Below are 20125 nucleotides of genomic sequence, written 5' to 3'. Positions count from 1 at the left end.
GCTCACCAAAAAAATTGTATCCTCAAACCCCAACATCACGCAATGGTTTTTGACCCTCTTGCTATGTTATAGAGATTCCAAGCTCATCGAAACATTGGCTAAAGTAATTAATCAGTTTCAACATCTCTTCGGTGCATCTCATAGAACTATCCAAAGCCTCTGGAGATTTTCCTTTGACATAAACACCAATCATAGTAGTCCAGGTGACTGATGTTATCTTGGGAATTTCTTCAAACACTTTGTGTGCATCTTCTACACCCTCCCTACTTGGCATACATAAAATATTTAGAGCTCAGAGATAAATCCAAGCTATAACAATTTTCTATGATGTGATTATGAAACTTTTCTCGTCTGTCTATGTCTTGCAGTATTCCTACAGCCTAACTCGATTGACCATTATTGTAGAACTTTACTTTGGGTATGCTCATTTCTTGCAAAACATTTCAGCTTGGGTGCAGATCTATCCAAAGGAATGTACGATGCAAGGGATCTCTAGCAACATCATCCGGATTGTCTCTTTTTGTTTTTGTTTTTTCATTTAATAAAATTCAATTCTGAATTAACAAATCTGATAGCTATAAATTAATTTTGGACATAAAGGCATGTAAAAAGAAAGGGTGTATTAGTTATATGCATAGTAAATATAATTGAAAAATATATTTGAGATAACACTTTGAAAAATAGTAATAATTTATAAATTCTAATATTAATTTAATTCAAATCTGTCTTTGATTATAATATTGATTTAAAAAGAGGCAGAATTAGGCTTTGGAACTATAAGCATCGAACAATTTTTAACACATGATTAAACAATACAATTTTTAATATATGATAAAGTGAGTTGCAGATTTTCTAACAAAACAATTATCCTTTTTGGGGAAGCTAACCTTATAATAGAAAAACAATTAGAAATAGAAAGGTTTAATAAACTAAAGTTAATGTGAATAGTCTCTTTAATATTTAATAGCTACAAACAATAATTATTATTATCATATATTAAATTACATATATTTGTAATGCTTAAATATTAATATTTATTCCAATCAAATATATTACAAAGTTAAAATTTTGATTTTTATAAATTAAATATTTTAATATAAAAAATTATTTTTAAAAAATTATATTAAAAAAATGTTATTAACTTTGATTAAAAAAATTTAAAACTAAATATAATTTCATAATCTCAATAGTTTTATATTTTATAAATTAACAAATAATTTTTTTTACAATTTGAAAATTTTAAGTTAATTTTTTTACCAATCCATGTTACTTTTTCTATAATCTCTTTTGATGTATGACTAATTTCTTATACAATCTCTATTGTTAATTAGTTCATTTGTTTAAAAATATATTTAATATAAACACTTTCACATATAGATACTACTAAATAATTTAATATATGCACAATAATACATTTTAAAAATAAAAAATATATAAGTAAATGTTTTAAGTTCTCTCACATCTTGCACCAAAAAACTTTGTATAAAAAGCTTATCATCTCTTCATATTTATCAAGATCTAATATTTTTAACATATTTGTACATTTAATATATTTTTGGCTGATGCATTGTAGCCATGTTTTTGTAGGAAATAGAAGTTGTTCGATACTTAGTATGTTGTTTTGATATGGATAGCATTTTTGTTCATCTGTAGTATTTGTATTTAGTCTCTTTGTAAACCATTTTCCTTTGTCTCTAGCATGTGTATCTTCTTGTTCTAATTTAAGGCTATTTACTTTGTACATTGCATCAATATTTGGCTATCATTTATTAGTTAGGATTGTTGGTTTGGGCGAGTATAATAATCATACTATTAAAGAGAAGTCTCAAGTTCTTAATGAGAGTGTTACACAAGGTAAATCAAATGTCTTGAATTATTTTCTCTTTTATTGTTTTGGCAAAGTATTAATAGAGATTTTTACAAGAAGAATTTTGTCTAGACTTGTGTTGATAAGTTGGATTAACTCCACCTAAAGCTTCATCATCAAGTTCATGCAAAAGTTATCAAAGATGTTGCTAGGAAATTATTCATTTTTAGTATTTCAATTAAATTTTTGGATGCAATAAAAGAACATAAAGAAGATCAAATATTTATGAACAAAGAGAAATTGCCACAGATAAAACAAGAATGGTCTAAAATGAATGATTATATAATTGTCATGTTGACCTTACAACCATGCCATAATTTACAAAGAAAGATCATTTTTCTAAGAAATGATGTTATGGGGATGGAGGTAAAATAGTTGAATCTATGCTCATGCTTAAGAGATATATAAAAAGTAGATGCATGGACTCATCACTATCACAATCTAGATAATGATTGTTCATAAGTTAGTAAGCATGAATGAGTAATAATCAATTCTATGAAGGAAAGAAGAATGAGGGACAATAGAAAAATCTTCCATATAGAATATATGCTTATTGTTCTATCATGTGTTTTGAGAATAGCAATACTAGAGCAATGTGATGAAATAAAGTATAATAATCTAATAAAATTTGAAATGTCAAACCCTAGCACAGTTTTCACTAGTTTACCAACATGTAGAGGAAAATAAAACATTTCTAGACTTGGTTCAAACTAATTCAATACATAGGGTGGATCTCATATATCTTATAATCTAGAACAAATAATTTGAATTTAAATTACAAGTAAGAATATCCTATTTTGATTGTGTAGGGTGAGTTTCTAGATTATAAATTTAAAAAATTACAAATTTATCCTAGACTACAAAATTATTAGACTTTTATTGTTAGTAAACAAGAAAGGATGTTAGATCTACGTGAATAAATCTCAAGAAATGTATGTCAATATATGTATAAGATACAATAGTAAGTATATAAGAATGCATATAAAGGGTAAATAAATAACATGTGACTTTAAATAAATTTAGAAAATAGTAACTATATAAGGATGTTTATAAATGGTAGATAAATAAGATATGACCTTAGATAAATTTAGAAAATAAAATATTAGTGAGAATTGTTTATGCTTATGAATACATAAAAGAAAGCTAAAACTTAATAGATAATGTGTATGAAAATAAATGTCATTTTAATTATTTTTAAACATAAGATTCTATAAATAAAGTTCAATGAACCCTCCCTATGTTTTTAAAAAGCATGGAGAAATAAATGATTAAAAAATTGAGCACTACCCAAATGGCATTTCCAACATTGTTAGGGTCCATAATGATGCCACTTAGTAATTTTTCTAATAATTTTTATTTTTAAAAGATGAAGAAGCCATAGTAATCTAGGTTGTTCCAATGTGATGGATAATACTCCTCAAAGAACTTGTTACTCTTTTTGCAATTTTTGAAAATGGTGGAGAGCCTTTCTTCATCTAAAGTTTTCTATTGAGTATTTGGACTCTATTTATACAAAACCTGACTTCCATTGTTTCTAGAATTTGTTTCAGTGTTTTACACTCTTGTTGTAGTTTGACAAAATGCAATCACTTTAATTTCCTCGACAACTCCTCTTGAAATCTCAGTTTGGGTGGAACCTATTGTTTAATTAGCTTAAGTGTGGCAATGATAGTGTCATCCTCTTCTGCTTTAACATGAGTTCATCTCATAAAAAATAGTGTTGGGAATTGAATCAAGTAACATGGGCGATGAATTTGAAGGCATCTCATCTAAGACCATTAGTTGAGCAATGACAATGGAAATTCTTATCTTAGCAATATGTAAAATTCCAAAATTGGGATATATTCTAAATCAGGAGGCTTGAAATTGTTGGAGTTGAGGATGTTGGAGTTGAGGAAAACCAACTCCGAAGATGCCCAAGATCACCTGCATGCGAAAACCTATCAAAGAGAAGCCAAGGAGAGGAAGAGCATGGAGCAACGGCAAAACCCTAAACAGACATGAGAGACCACATGAATGCAAACACAATGAAAATGTATTTACAATGAGAATGCCTTATGTGATACAATGAGGGAGCCCGCTTATAAAGAGCTCATGGAGGCTTGTAGAACAAGCTAGAAGGTGGTAGAAGATAAGGATGACAACTTAGCACATATCCACAAAAAGGTGGAACATGGTAGAAGGGAACAAACTCCTGTGTTGTCATCAACTAACCACAACATGCATTAAATACTAAATATTAAATAAATACATTAACCTAAGTAAGCTTAAGTAATAGAATAAATAATTGATAATTAATTATTTACTCTAACACCCCCCCTTAAGTGCAACTTAGAGAAATGCTTTAAGCTCACAAGACTAAGATGAATGCAGAATGGGTCCCGGCAATGAGGCCATGTTAGGTATCCAAGTACAATGCAACAAAATGAAACCTTTGTAAGTGGGGAAAGAGAGAAAACCACATGGGAAAAACCCTCCCCCAAAAATAGGTAAGAACCTAGTGAAGAACTGAAGAAGTCTCCAACTAGGGAAAATGTCCTCTAAAATAGGAACAAGGAGTGATCATGAAGAAGCATCACTGAAGCTTGAAGAAGTCGCAAATTTTCCAAACTAATGATCTAAAGAATCTCCATGGAAGAAGAAGGCACGAACTGAGCATGTCTATATGGTAGATGATCCATCTCACCGAAATGCATAGGTAGCTAGCCACTACAATCGCCTTGTATATAGGATCAACCACTAAATACATAGTTCACACTATCGAACCATCAAACCATGGATGCATTAGAACAACAACATAACCCCCCTTAATGCAGATGAGGTGTGATGACAGGCAACTGAGAAGGTGGGCCAAAATCTCCTACAAATGAACCAAGAACGAGGAGAGAGAAAAAGAGGTATAGACACCTATAAAGACACGATCTAACTGACTCTGCATGGGGCTAATGTCATGGAAGGGACACTCACTTGACAAAGGGAGAATGCCTAAAATAGCAAACAATAATCCCCCCATTGTGCTTTATGAAAATAGTGCAAGTACAACTGACTCAAAATGATGTTCATGATCCCCGGAATGCAAAAGTGGCACTTTATCTCAATGCGATACAAAAAAGTGCTTCAAAATGATAGCTACAATGATCAAAACTGAAAATGAGCTACAACAAAGGAAAGTACAGCAAAAAACAAAGCAAACCATGCCAGGAAAATGATCCTCGGGCCTAAAATACTCAAAATATCCACCATATAGCAAAAATGCTAAAACTATGATAGAAAGAGAAGAGGCCAAAAACTAAGGAAAAGCAATACATTTTTGAAAAGTTGAGAAAACCAATTTTCCAAAAATATAATGTTTTCAAAAAATTGACATGGGACACAAAAGATATGCATGTTGGAGTCAAAAATAGGACTTTGGACTTCAACAAAAAAAATGGGCAATAAAAAATCATCAAAACCTAAAAATACCTATAACAAAATCTTTGTCTTAGAACCAGCTTTTCGGCACTTCTTTCAGATCGGAAAAATACCTCCGTATGCAAAAGTTATGGCCAAAAAACAAAAAGTAGGTCCAAAATGAAATCAGGAGAGGTGCATGCAAGGTCTGATGAAACAGCGCTGACGTCAGCAAGTCAGGCAATTAAATTTGATGGCTTGGAGGCCATCGCCAGAAAAAGGATGCCACGTGGCATAGCCACATGGAAATATGGCTGATGACATGGCAGGGGCCACGTGGCACGCCTGCCACGTGTCACGTGCAGGCACTACTGACTTTGGTTGGCACTGACTGGGCGGACACTTGTCAGATGCTGATTGGAAGGCAAAGTTGACATGATGTCGCTAACTGGGCAAGAACACAGAGCTAGTGGTGGGTGGAGTGGCCGGATTGGAGGCAGAACCGGGTGGAGCAGGTCACAAAATGGGCAGAGTGCAGAGGTCAGTGGTTTAAATGCCGGCAAAGGAACTCGGGAGAGTGGCGCAAAGTTGGCTCGCAGGCGGCGCCGAGCCGTAGCGGCTCTGCGGTGGCGCTACCGATGGCAGTGGTCAGCGAGCTACGTGGCGGCAACCGCTGGGTGGTGCGGTAGTGGCCGCTCGGCGGTGCTACGAATTTATATATATTTTTGAATTTTTTTTTGCACTACGTCCGTACGATCCGTACGGCAGACCCTGGAGGCTTCAAAAAATCCCCAAAAATGCCCTATGTCCAAAATTGAAAAGCTTTATATGAATCCTGACTGCAAACAGCCTTCTGGATCCAATGGTGATGTCCGTTTGGGCTGAAAGTGCTCTGAAAAAATGCTGATCTTTCATTTGAAGAAAAAATGCACAAACAAACTAGGGTTTGTGACTCCAAATCACAGCTTCAAAATTCTTTAACAAGCTGCAGCAGGAAGGCTCTGATACCATGTTCGAGTTGAGGATGTTAGAGTTGAGGAAAACCAACTCTGAAGATGCCCAAGATCACCTGCATGCGAAAACTTGTCAAAGAGAATCCAAGGAGAGGAAGAGCATGGAGCAAGGGAAAAACCCTAAATAGACATGAGAGACCACATGAATGCAAACAAAATGAAAATGTATTTATGATGAGAATACCTTATGTGATACAATGAGGGAGCCCACTTATAAAGAGCTCATGGAAGCTTGTAGAACAAGCTAGAAGGTGGTAGAAGATAAGGATGACAACTCAACACATATCCACAAAAAGGTGGAACATGCTAGAAGGGAACAAACTCCCGTGTTGTCATCAACTAACCACAACATGCATTAAATACTAAATATTAAATAAATGCATTAACCTAAGTAAGCTTAAGTAATAGAATAAATAATTAATAATTAATTATTTACTCTAACAGAAATTGATGACACCACTATTCTTATTGTAGAGATATTTTTGCCTATTAAGGCTAGTCTGAATGACATCCAAAAATTTTGGTAGATCTAACAACAAAATTGATTCTAAAGTAGGGCATTGAATAGTGATTCTTGTTAGAATAAATAATGTTTATTTCATCTCTTGGTAATTGAGCATTTAATATGTAGTCTATAAACATTAATGAACTATCCAGATTGCTCCCTATCTTCACCATAGCTTATTAGGACTTTTTGGAGGTCTGCAATATGCTTATAAATACCCAATCTCTTGGCTCATGTATGTAATAGATTTTTTGTAGAGTTCTTGTTAATATAAGTTCTAAATTTATAGTTCACATTTGTTTTTCTTTACATCTCTCTATTTTTGTTGTTGTTCTTGCTCTAGTTTTTTTCTTTTAAATTCAAAGTTCATCATGGTATTAGAGCATGTTCATTTTTTGGGTTGTGCATGTATGATATTTTTGGTATGAGTGTTTATACTTGTAGGTGCAAAAATCTAGGAGTGAGCAGCACCAACACTTCTTGTGGAAAAAAGAGAATATTATAGGAAGAGAAAGAGTTTTTTTTAACAAATTGGTGAGAGGTTTTTAATTTCAATTTGGGTATTCAAGTTTTTTGAAATCTTGTTCATTCTCATCAAAAAAGGAGAGAATTTATAATGGAATCACTTAGTGTTACTTTGCCCATAGTTAAATTAAATGGGAACAAATACTATGATTGGGTATCTCATATTGAAATCACTCTAACTCTTCAAAATTGTTATGATATTATGACTGGTAGTGAACAAAGGCCTACAAATCTAGGAAAGGATCAAGATAATTGGGATAGAAGAGACAAGAAGACATCAACACTAATCAAGCTTACACTTTCGGAGGAGGTTTTTCTAGAAGTTCATAATGAGAGAAGTGGAGTAAAAGTATGGGAATCTTTGAAGGATCTATATCAAAATTCAGGTGATGTATGAATTTTATCTCTCACTACTAAGCTATATAATATGAAATTATCAAGTGCAGAAGAGATAGTCCCACATTTAAGTAAATTAAAGGAAAAGAAGAATGAGCTTGCTTCTCTTTAAAAAGATATAGATGATAGAGATTTTGTACAAATTATATTGCAAAGTCTTTTTGAATCTTATCAATCTTTTATAAGGGGTTTAGATACTACCGATAAATTACAAAGTATTAAATCTAAAGAATTATGTGCTAAGTTAGTTCAAGAATAGAAAAAACAAGTTAAAGAAAAAGAATGATTTGATGGTGAATCTCAAGCATTTGTAATGAAAAGAAAACAATATTATAAGAAGTCACAAGATAATCAATCTAAAGAAATAAATTGGAAGTATGAAAATAAAAGTGTCTCTTCTGTAGATCATAAAAGAAGCAAATGGAAATGTAATTATTGTGACAAGATGGGTCATAAGGGAAATGAATGTTTCAAGAATAAAAGAGATATAGAAAAGAAGGTAAATAATTCTCCAAAATATAGTGATTTTAAAAGAAATTTTGTGTTGCACTCAAAGAAAATAATACTTTCATAGATGATTGGGTTATTGATTCTAGTGCTACACAACACATGTCTCACAATCAGCAACAATTTGAATCACTAAGTGAAAAAACTATAGAGAAAACATATTTGGGAGATAATATTTCTTAGAAGTTAAAGGGATTGGTAATGTTAAGGTTGATAATGGTTTGTTCAAAAATGTGAAGTTAGTCCCTGAATTAAAAATAAATCTACTTTTAGTATCTCAAATTGCTAGTCAAGGATATAAAATAGAATTCTACAATGATAAGTACTTAATCAAAGATGTGAAAGATAATTATAAAGTTACTACAATTGGTAAAATGGAGAATGGATTATATAAGTTTCAAGAATTAACTTCTAAATGTAGAGATAAACATATGAGTATTATTGCCCAATATGATGATATGAGCAGGTTATGGCACAAGCATTTGGAGCATGTCAATTTTCAAAGCCTTAAGCTTATTTATAGATTACAAACTATGCATTGGCTTCCAAAGATATCATCAAATCCAAAGGTATGTGAAGGATGTGCAATTGGAAAATAACATGTGGAAAGTTTCATACAAGGTAAATCATGCAGAGAAAAAATTCTTCTACATTTAGTCCATAGTGATGTAATGGGTCCTTTTAAAACACCTTCAATTGGAGGATCAAGGTATTCTCTCACTTTTATAGATGATTATAGTAGAAGAATTTGGGTATATTTTTTTACAAAAGAAGAATGAATTATTTCAAAAATTTAAGGAGTTTAAAGTTTTGACTATAAAAAAAAGTGGAAAGTGTTTAAGGATAATAATAACTGATAGAGGGACTAAATAAATGAATAAGACCTTTTTAAATTTTTGTAAAGAACATGGTACAAAGAAGGAAACAACTATCTCTTATTTACCCCAGAAAAATGAGATTGTTGAAAGAAACAATAGAACTATAATTGAAATGGCCAGGTGTATGCTTCGCTCTTGAAATCTCGAAGCTTAAATTTGGGCTAAAATAGTTCATACTACCGTATATATCTTGAATAGAACATCTACTAAGGCAGTTTTGACTATAACACTAGAAGAGGCATGCAGTTAAAGAAAGCCTACAGTAACTCATTTTAGATTTTTTGGTTGCAATGCATATGCTCACATTCTTGATGAAAGAAGGAGAAAACTTAAAGGGAAGAGTGTGAAGTGCATAATGGTTGGATATAGTGAGGAGTCAAAATGATACAAGTTATACAATCCTAAAACCAATGAAATCTATATTAAAAGAAATGTATGGTTTGATGAAGATGTTAAGAATGATAAATCTCCAAAATTATCTTTCTTTCCAATTTTGATTGATGAAGAAAAGTCTACTTCTACCAATGGTCAAAATCAAGGTGTCCAAACTACTAGAAGGGAAGTGACTCAATCAAGTGAAAGTGATAGTGAAAATCCACGAAAATTTAGAAGCATCCAAGAAATTTATCAAGGTCCTAGAAATATATTTTCTAACCATCCTCTTATGACTAAAGTGATGTAGGATAGTACTCCAACCACATATGAAGAAGCAAAAGTAAAAGATGAATGGAAAGTAGCTATGGAAGAAGTATAAAAGTCTTTGATAAAAAATGATATATGGGAATTAAAAACACTTCAAGAAGGGGAAAATGTGGTTGGTTGAAAGTGGACCTATAGAACCGAGTTCACATTAGATGGAGCTATTGAAAATTACAAAGAAATGTAAGTGGATAAAGGTGTCTCACAAAAAGAAGCTATAAACTATACTAAAACCCTTTCTCCAGTAGCTAAGATGACTTCCATTCTACAATAGTTCTTTAGCTGCAAAGTTTCGTTGGAAATTTTTTCAAATGGATGTAAAAAGTGCACTCTTACATGGTGACTTACAAGAAGAAATTTACATGCAACAACCACCATGATTTTTAAATATGGTGAAGAAAATTTGGTGTGTAGATTAAGAAAATCCCTCTATGGTCTCAAGTAAGTACTAAGGGTAGGGTACTTAAAAATAAATAAGTACTTTGTAGATGAAGGATTTTAAAGAAGTAAAGTTGATCTAGATGTGTATGTAAAAAGTAGTGATGGAAAATTTTTTATCATTGTATTGTATGTTGATGACTTAATTATTACAAGAGATCAAAGACATAGTATTGAGATCACTAAGGATCAACTCAAACAAGTTTTTGAAATCACTAATTTAGGCTTAATGCACTATTTTTTGGGTATATAAGTATGAAAAGAAGAAGGAAGGATCATGCTTTCTCAAACTAAATATGTTCTTGGTGTATTAAAGAAATTTTATATGAGTAATTGTAAACCATTTAATACACCATGCAAAATAAGATTGAAGTTGAGTACTAACTCTACTCAAAAGAAGGTCGATGGAAAATTGTATAAGAAACTTGTTGGAAATCTATTGTATCTTACTATAACTAGACAAGATATTGCATATGCAGTTGGTGTTGTATCCAGGTACATGGAAGATCCACATATTGAACATTAGAAAGAAACCAAAAGAATATTAAGATAGATTAAGGGTACTCACTAGCTTGGCATTGAATACAAATATAGAGGAGAGCCTAATCTAGTTGAATATATAGATTCTGATTATGTAGGTGACATTGATGATAGAAATTCAACTTTTGGGTACATCTTCCATCTTGGATAAGGACCGATTTCATGGAGCAGCAAGAAGTAATCAATAGTGTGACTTTCATCGATATAAGCTAAATATATTGGCTCATCAAAGACATCTCAAGAAGCATTGTGGCTTAGGTGATTACTTGAAGAATTAAAACATCCACAAGACTCTCCAAATACAATATTTTGTGAAAATCAAAGCACTATCAAGCTAGCAAAAAGTCTAGTATATCATGCAAGGTCCAAGCATATAGAAGTGCATCATCATTTTGTTTGAGATCTAATTGAAAGTCAAGAGGTGGAGCTTCACTTTTGTGGAACAAAAGATCAAGTCACTTACATATTTACTAAAGCATTGTCTATTGCCCAGCTCGCCAAACTAAAAGATCTATTACAACTCAAGGATGTTCATATCCCCTCAAAATAAACTTTATGGGGGAGTGTTAGAATAAATAATGTTTATTTCATCTCTTCATAGTTGAGATTTTAATATGCAGTCCATAAATATCCTAAATTATCTAGATTGCTCCCTATCTTCACCATTACTTTATTAGAACTTTCTAGAGGTCTACAATATTCTTATAGATACCCAAGCTTTTGGCTTGTGTATGTAAAAAATAATTTATAGAGTTCTCTATTGATATAAGTTCTAAATTTGTAGTGTCCATATTTGTTTTACCTTGCATCTCTCTATTTTTGTTGTTGTTCTTGCTTTGGATTTTCTTTTCTTTTAAATTCAAAGTTCATCAATTCTTGTGGAAAAAAAATGTAAAGCGGGGGCACTATAGGTGTGCAAAGAAGTCATGTAGAGAGCAATATGTAACAACATTTATCTAGTTGGGTGCATAGAATTAAGGGTGACAATGGGCCTTGACCACTAATCAACACTAAACCTAGGTTAAAATTAAAATATAGGATTAGATAAGTTGGACATGTTTGTGAACTATCAAATGTTTTGGTTTTCATAACATTGACAACAAGTTTTTCCTACCACGGAGCATTCAATCTACTCACTCCTTCTTTTAATTGAAAGTACAAGGTCTTGAACTTTGATTTTATGTTATTGAATTCAATGAAATTTCCATCATCATGAGCTTTTGCCAATGAATACCATTAGTTTGATAGATTCCAAGTTATCCAAGGTTTTTTTTCATAGTTTTTTTATTTTTGTTCTTAGTTAGGAAGATTATTGTTTCGATGAATTTATTAGTGTTGTTTCATAAAACACCATATTTTTCTTCAATTTTTTGTTGTAAAAAAGATAAGGTATTTTTGTTAGAAAATCCTACCTTTATCTATGAAAAGTATTAGATTTTTATAGATCATTTTGATAAATTTTACAAGTGTTGATTGAGAAAATTAATTTTTTCTTGCAAATTCTATTTTGAAAAGATTGAGTATTCTTCCATGCAAATTCTAGATCCATTTCTTAAATTTGAATGCTAGTGCATTTTTATTTTCTATTATTGTATCAAATATGAAAGACAAATTCATAAATCTAGTAGGGACTTTTTGGAATTCTTTAGAATAACTGGGGTGGTCGGGGGGGGGGGGGGGCGGGGGGGTGGATCAGTTATTCAAGGTCCAGATTTACAAATAAAACTTTTCATAGCTCAGTGAACCCATATTCATAAAACATATTCATACATGCATCCATTAGATCATACAATCACTTAAACTTTGTAGGTTACTATAAAATCAACTTTGCAAAAATATAAGCATAAAACATAATAATTTCAATAACACAATTGACATAATGATTTTACATGGAAACCCGATTTGGGAAAACCCACTAGTAACATGCTACTCATTCTCACTCTTCTAAAGTGATGCCCTATGAAAGGCCAACCCTATTAAAGGTTACAATACACACTGTTGAACCTGACTTGGTTAGAGGATTTCAATCACCTTATTAGGAGTGAGCTTTGTTAGAGGATGTTAGACCATTCACTTGGAATGTCACCTAGTTAAAAGATTTACAAATGGCTATTGGGTCAACCTTAATTCAAAGAATTTACCCTAGAATAGTACAATGATTAGAAAATAATCGTAAGGCTTGATCTAATAAATTACAACTCACTTGCAAATTAAAGATCTTTGTTTTAGTCCTTCATTCTACTTGACTTTCACACACATCATCTTTGATAGTTTGTTCACCCTTCAAGCATTCATACTCTTAAGCCTTCTTTCTTTGTTTTCCAATAGAAATCTCTTACGTTTGATCTTTGACCGAAGCAATACTTTAGACCTCTTTTCTAACTTAAATTCTTGAGTATTGACCAACCTTGCTTCTGACCAGCAATCTCTATAAATATAAAATTAAGATATTTTTTCATTCATCCTCTATCATTAGGTAGGATTCAATGAATCTACCCATCTTTTTGTTTTAGTCCTTTCTAGAAACTTCTCCTTCAATCCTCTTTGAATTTGTCTAAAAATAGTTTACCATTAATTTTGTGCCACCAACTCACCATAGTTATCTTCCACAAGCTTCACAAAATTCAAGAAAATAAAATAGTTGGCTCAAATTCGTGAAATGTATGATTTAACATGAATATTAACACTCAGCATCAATATGTTGTCACTTGACTTCCATATTGTTCTTTCAACCATCTTCAACTAGATCACTCGGTAAACACTAAAGTTTACTGGTGCTCAGCATCAACTAAAGTTTACTCAGCTTACATTATATCACTTGGCATACACTAAACATTGACTTTTCTCAGCTCCAACTAATTTCCTTCTTGGCTTGCACTAACTTTGCTTAGCACCTACTATCCACTCAGTCAAGCTTGGCAGACTTAATTCTTCTTACTTTTTCTTCTAGACTTAGTCAGTGTATCCAACCTTTACAACCTTAAGTAGATAATCAATGCACTATAACATCATTTTCTTAACTGCTCTTTGTACTTCCTTTTCATACCATAACTCAATCTTTTCTCTAGGTGCTTTTTTTTTATCTCATATGATCAAATCCTCCTCATCAATCAAAAAAATCATAGTACTCAAATCAACTAAGCATTTGTCTTACCAGCAAGTAGCGGCTTTGACATCAGTGATAGAAAAATATTCTCATACTTGTATCAATCTATTTTCAATAATCTTCCTTTTTGGAATTGATGGAAAAACAATGCTAACAATAATCCCAAAAAGAAAAGAATTCATTGTATTGAAATCACAAATGGTTTCCAAGTGGAAAATCACTATAAAATGAGGGCTTGGAGAGTTGTTTGAATCATCAAGTTCAGTTCACAAGACTGGTGCTAGAAGAAGTCTCTCTGAGTTTGAGTCCAAGTTTGAGTTATGGTAATATGCTCTTGTAAGAACTTGCATTACAAGTGTATTGCAATCTTCTAGATTTGAGAACACATTGTGCAAGTTTTAGAGCATGGGGTTTTTCTCATGGAAGGGTTCCCCATGGTAATCTTTGTGTTATGTATTCATTGTTATTGTTATTATGTTATTATGCATTTCTTGAGATATCTGCAATAGTTAGTTGAACTTGCATAATCACCCCCTTAAAGATTAGTGTAGGAAGCAATTCTATGCACCTTAGCTTCCTTACAAGTGGTATCAGAGCATAGCTAGTTTTGGTTCTATTTGTTGGATACAAGGTTTTTTTAGCTAATCAAGGTTTGAGTGGGAGCTTGTGTAGAGATTTTTATTTCTATGTTGTAGGATTTCAAAGATGGAAAGCACATCAGGGAGGATTGATGTAGAAATGTTTTTTTGGTGTAAATTTTGAAATGTGGAAGATGAAGATGGAAGATCTATTGATTGATCAAGATCTATGGGATGCAGTCAATGAAAAGAAGCTAAGGGCCATAGATCCAACTTCAACCATAGAGTACAATGTGAGAAACAAAAAAGCTAAAAGTCTCATCAGATTGTGTCTTGCAGACTCTATATTGATTAATGTCCATGAAGAACTTACCACAAAGAATCTTTAGAAGAATTTAGTGAGATCTTTTAAGAAAAATCACTTGTGAACAATAGTTTCTTGAGGAAGAAGTTGTATTCCATGATAATGAAAGAAGGTGGATATATTTTTGAGCATCTTGAAAGTTTTAATATGTTGGTGACCCAGTTGACCTTAGTTTGGGGTGTGGATGGATGAAGAAGAAAGGTGCCAAATATTCCTATGTTTGTTACCAAACTCATGGGATAGCCTTGTCATGGCCATAGGGAGGACTTCAGTCATCTTGAAGATGGAGGACATTGTTGCCTCACTACTTTTTGTAGAGATGAGAAGGAAGGCCTCTCTGACTACCAAAGAGGCTTTGAGTATTGGAGGAAGACCAAAGGAAAGAGGCAAGAACAAGAAAAAACATGGCCATTGCTAGTCCAATAATAAGGGGAGATCAAAATATCCTGGTAAGTCCAAGGCAATCTATTAGAATTTTGGCAAACTTGGACACTTCTAAAAGGACTATAAACAGGAGAAGAAGAAAAAGAAGAAGAAGCAAGATTCTAATTCTAAGTCCAAGATGGAAGATGGAGATGTTTTCATTGCAGCCTTGGCCACTCATGCATGTGACAATGCATGGTTGATAGACATAGGTGCATCTTTTCACATGAATTCTAATAGAAATTGGTTTATTAAGTATGAAAAGTTTCATAGTGGTAAGGTTTATTTGGGTGATAACTCAATTCTTAATATTCTTAGTCATGGTATTCATGTGTAATTTTTTGATGCTAGAATAAGAAGATTTGATGGTATCTTGCATATCTTGAGACTAGTGAGGAATTTTTTATTTGTTAGTAAACTAATAGACATGGGTGTGCATGTACAATTTTTTGAAGTAGGTGTAAAAATGGTGAGAGGTGCTATGGTAATAGCAAGAGAAAGTAGATTGGGTACATTGTACCAGCTTGATGCATGCACAGTTGAGTGCAATAGTACTTCTGATGAAACTATGAAGACGAATACTTTGTTGGAGAAGGAGAGGGTTCCTCTTTCAATAGATGGTCATGGTTTTTAGGTACCCAAGGGTGCTCTATCTACTCAATCAAAGTTACCTATAGAGAAGACTATGTTATGGTACTAGAGACTTGGCCACATAGGTGAGAAAGGTCAAGAACCTTAAAAAGTAAAAACCTTGTTGATGGGTTGAATGACTACAATCTTGAGTTTGATTTTTGTGAGCAATGTATCTATGGTAAACAAAATTGCATTCAATTTTACTCAAGTTCTCATAAGTCCTCATGTATTTTGGATCTAATCCATTCAAATGTATTTGGTCTAGTTGATGTTGCTTCTATTGGTAGATCAGTTTATTATGTTTATTTCATTGATGTTTTCAGTAGAAGAACATGGGTTTATTTTCTTAGAAGTAAAGATGAAGTTTCTAGTTGTTTTAAAAAATTTAAACCAATGGTTAAGTCACAAACTTGAAAGAAGATAAAGCATTTGAGAAATGATAATGGTAGTGAATATTGCTCCAATGTTTTTGACACATTTTGTAAAAATTGTGGTATTAAAAGAGAGAAGAAAACTCTATATTCTCCACAACAAAATGGAGTTGCAAAAAGAATGAATAGGACCTTGATGGAGAAGGCTAGGAGTATGTTGAGTGGAGTTGGAATGGAACAAAAATTTAGGGCCAAAGTTATAGCCACTACTTGCTACTTGATAAATAGGTCTCCTACATCAATTCTTGTTGATAAGACACCAATGGAAGCATGGTCGAGCCATAAGCCTTCACTTAGACATCTAAGAGTTTTTGGTTGTGAGGCATATGCTCATGTGCCAAAGGAGGAGTAGAAAAAGTTGACAACAACGTTATCAAATATATCTTCATCAGATATAGTTATGGTGTGAAAGGATACAAACTTTGGGATCTTGTTGCACAAAATGTATTTTACTCCAGAAGTGTTATTTTTAGAGAAACTGAGCCTTCTTCTATTATAGTGTAGCTAGAATAGATAAAAGAAAAGAAAGATGTGATTCAACTTCTTGCTACACCTGAGAAAGTTGAATCGAGGCCATTAGAAAGATAAGTTTTTGAAGAGAGCTCTACGAGTTCTAAATCATCAGAGGAAGAGAGAGAACCCAATCATGAACTTGAACCAAATCTTGTTCAAAGCTCTAGTAGATAGAGGAAAGCACCAAAAAGGTATGGATATTATCCTGATGATTGGGGGTGTATATTTGCTTTGAATGCTAATATTGATGAATTGAAATCTGTAGAAGAGGCTCTTGGTATGAATGATCTAGAGTCTTGGAAGATAGCCATGAAGAAGAGATGGAAGCTCTTAAGAGGAATGCCACGTGGGACCTTGTACCATTTCCTAAAGGATGGAAGCTTTTTGGTTGTAAATGGATGTTCAAAAGGAAGATGGGTTCAAATGGAAGCATTGAGAATTATAAAGCATGTTTGTTTGCAAAAGGTTACTCCCAAGTTGCAGGAATTGATTATGGAAAAAAAATTTCTCTTGTAGGAAAAATGAAACCCATTCAGTTTTTACTTTCTATTGCAACAACTTATGATCTAGAAGTTGAATAGATGGATGCGAAGACAAATTTTCTTCATGGAGATTTGGAGGAAGAAATTTCTATAACATAGCTAGAGCACTTTGTGGTGAAAAGTAAAAGTCATTTGGTCTGCAAATTGAAGAAATCCATGTATGGGTTAAAACAAAGTCCTAGGATGTGGTACTAGAAGTTTGATACATATGTATTGAGTTTAGAATTTGTGCGATCAAAATCTCATCACCATATATACTACAAGTCCAATGGTGATTATTTCCTAGTTGTTACCTTATATATTGATAAAATGTTGTTTATTGGCAAAGGAAAAGGTTTGATTATAGAATTAAAATATCAGCTCTCAACAAAGTTTTAAATGAAAGATCTTGGTGCAACAAGGTACATTCTAGGAATGGAGATTATAAGAGATAGACAAAACAAAAAGCTTTGGCTAGGCCAGAGTAAGTATATTGGTAATATTCTAAAGAGATTCAATATGTAGGATTCCATACCATTGAGTGTTTCGATTAATATGGGAACAAAGCTTTCTAGCTCATAGTGTCCCTCATCCCCATTGGATATGAAAGAGATGAGTTGAGTACCATATCAAAGTACTATTGAAAGTTTGATGTATGTTATGGTTTGTACAAGACCAGACATTGCCTAAGTAGTCGGAGTACTTTCACATTATATGTATAATCTAGGAAGAGAATTGGGATGTTGTAAAAATAGATTTTAGATACTTGCGGGGTACCTAAGATTACTCTATATGTTTCCAAGGAACAAGAAATGAGCATTCCCTGGATATTAAAGGCTATGTGGATTCAGTTTGGGCTAGCGATGTTGATAGTAGAAGATCCACCAGTGCATATGTGTTTAAATCATTTGGTGGTGCAATTAGTTGGATGAGAAGCAACAAGTTGTGGTCACCTTGTCCACTATAGAGGAAGAGTATATGATAGCTACTCATGTTTGCAAGGAATCCATTTGGCTTAAGAGACTAAGTTCAGATATAGAGTTCAAACAGCGTGTAGTGACAATTTATAGTGATAGTTAGAGTACAATCTACCTAGCAAAGAATTTGACATTTCATGCCAAGACCAAGCACATTTATGTACAATATCATTTTGTGAGAGATATGATTGAGGAAAGTAAGATGAAATTGGAGAAGGTAGAGACTATGGTGAATGTTGTTGATGCATTAACTAATCCCATGAGCATAGAGAAATTTAGATGGTGTTCAAAGTCTATGGGCCTCTCAGCCCCTACCATTTAAGTCCATGACACTGTGGATCCCCTGACTCTTGCAAGGTGTTCAACAAGTGGGAAAATGTTGAGAATTTTTTCTCAAACTTGCAAAAATTTTGAAAAAAATTGTAGAAAATTCTAGAATTTTTTTGTGAAATTTTTTCACATATTTATGAGTTGGAAAAGGTGTATGAGTTGTTAAAAATGTGTCTAGTCTCTAGAACAATGTAGAAGGGCTATTTTTAAAGTGTAAATAGTTCATTATATGACTTTTATGGGGGTATAAACTAGAGGACAAAATTATGGACGAAAATGGTATTCTTGGAGTTACAAATTACAAGTGGATAACATGTGGCATGGTTGTTTTGCCCATGGTTTTGGCCCATGATTTTCTAAAACCACAAATGGTTTCTAAGTGGAAAATCACTATAAAAGGAGGGCTTGGGGAGGTGTTTGAGTCATTGAGTTTAGTTTGCAAGACTAGTTCTAGAAGGAGTCTCTCTGGGTCTGAGTCCAAGTTTGAGTTGTAATGATGTGCTCCTATAAGAACTTACATTGCACGTGTATTGTAATCTCTCATATTTGAGAATACATTGTATGGGTTTTTGAGGGTGGGGTTTTTCTCCTATAAGGGTTTCCCCATGATAATCATTGTATTATGAGTTCATTGCTATTTTTATTATATTGTTATGTATTTTGAGATCTCTGCAATAGTTAGTTGAATTTGCATAATTGTCCTCTCAAAGATTAGTGTAGGAAACAATTCCATGCACCTTTAAAACTTGGCTTGTGACTAATTTGTAACTATAGCTCTTTGATTTCTTTAGGTAGCTCCTAAAGTAAGATCTACTACATCAATGTGTAACATATGTCAATCAGCTTGTTTTATGCATGACACTTCTCATGCTTCTTAAATAGCCTTTGATAGGGGTATCACCCTTAGTTTACCTCTTAGATACTCATGAGAATCCTTAGGTAATGCTTTTGTAAAAATATCAGCTATTTTCTCTTTTGTGTTAACATATTCCATATGCACCTATTTATCTTGATCTAACTCTTTCAAGCAATGATACTTGATTACAATGTGCTTAGTCTTTGTATGCATCACATGTTTTTTTGATATATTTATAGCACTTGTATAAATACACACTGTTAAAGGTTACAATACACATTGTTAAATGTGACCTAGTTAGAGAATTCAATCACCCTATTAGGAGTGAGCCTTGTTAGAGGTCTTTAGATCATTCACTTGGAATTTCACCTAGTTAAAGAATTTACAAATGATTGTTAAGTCAACCTTAATCCAAAGAGTTTACTCTAGACTGGTACAATGATTATAAAGTAATAGTAAGGCTTGATCTAATAACAAATTACAACTCACTTGTAGATTATAGATCTTTGTTTTAGTCCTCCATTCTTCTTGGCTTTCACACACTTCAGCTCTAATATCTTGTTCACCCTTCAAGCACTCATACTCTTAAGCCTTCTTGCTTTGCTTGCCAAACTAGTCTGTTCTGTTTGGTCTCT

The sequence above is a fragment of the Cupressus sempervirens genome, chromosome 10, assembly GCF_028749045.1.
Source record: "Cupressus sempervirens isolate cs-2001-9-10 chromosome 10, ASM2874904v1, whole genome shotgun sequence".
In the NCBI taxonomy this organism is placed as follows: domain Eukaryota; kingdom Viridiplantae; phylum Streptophyta; class Pinopsida; order Cupressales; family Cupressaceae; genus Cupressus; species Cupressus sempervirens.
Note: the sequence above shows the minus strand (reverse complement) of the source record.